This window comes from Nematolebias whitei, chromosome 6 (genome assembly GCF_014905685.2).
Source record: "Nematolebias whitei isolate Nwh7 chromosome 6, NemWhi1, whole genome shotgun sequence".
Taxonomy (NCBI): domain Eukaryota; kingdom Metazoa; phylum Chordata; class Actinopteri; order Cyprinodontiformes; family Rivulidae; genus Nematolebias; species Nematolebias whitei.
The window spans coordinates 4,515,365-4,516,457 of record NC_056503.1 but is presented as its reverse complement, the minus strand read 5'-3'; the positions used below and the strand labels follow the sequence as shown (position 1 = coordinate 4,516,457).

At 28.8% G+C, this 1,093-nt stretch overlaps 1 protein-coding gene across 1 annotated transcript in view; it reads left to right on the top strand.

Moving 5' to 3' along the window:
- The window catches only part of chrd (chordin), a 95,175-nt gene that overhangs the window by 32,139 nt on the left and 61,943 nt on the right, over positions 1-1,093 (top strand). The window lies entirely within an intron of this gene.

The following is a 1,093-nucleotide window of genomic DNA, read 5'->3' as shown; positions in this document are numbered from 1 at the left end:
ATTTGTAGAGTTAATGAGATGAAATTTTTGGGTGTAATCATTGATGAAAAGCTAACATGGAAAAATCACATAAATTCTGTAAGAACAAAAATATCTAAATCTATTGCAGTACTATACAAAGTCAGGGAATTATTAAATGATAAAGCTCTGTACATGTTGTATAACACAATCATTGTTCCACATTTAATCTATTGCATTGATGTTTGGGGGAAAGCGTGTAAAACATTTACAAAACCTATTTTTATTTTACAGAAAAGAGCTGTAAGAATTATCTCCAGAAAGCATTACAGTCACCCATCAAGCACATTATTTTATCAACTGAAGTTATTGAAGTTCCATGATTTGGTAGATTACAGTATTTTATCAGTTATGTATAGGGCTCAAAATCACACATTACCATTAAATATCCAAAGAAATTTTGTTAAAAGACAAAGTTGTTACAATCTTAAGGGGATAGAGATATTTGTCAAACCAAAATTCAGAACTAGTCTGAAGGGAAGGTCTACCTCAATCCAAGGAGTTGGATTGTGGAATGGTCTAGAGAGTGATGTGAAAAATGTCAAGTCAATGTGTACATTTAAGAAAAAGATCAAAACTGAATTGTTAAAAAAATATATATGAAGTAGCTTAGTGTGTTTTTTGTGTTAGAATTAGAAAAATTAGAAAGTTATTCATTTTGTTCTGTTACTTGAAGATTATTATGATTGAAATAATTGTTTGAAAAAAGGGGCAGATATAATAAGATTTTTTCTTCTTTCTGCTGCCTTTCATTTTAAATCTTTTGTATCTTTTTTATATTGTTATGGAATTGTTTTGTTTTGTTTTTTAAAATGAATAAACTTTATACCATACCATACCATGAAAAAGCTAAAACTGATATTGTCAACAAGCCCTGGACCAGATTAAAGCTCTGATGATGATGATGATGATGACCAAGAGATTTAACCATCTCAGAACAGGAATGATGGCCATTCAAGAAGACGTATTGTTATTTCATTATTATTATCTAACTTTTTTTTTTATTAATCATAATCTTATTAACTCAATTTTTTTTTTACCTCTTTGTGTTTTATTTCCAGTCTGGGACAGAGAT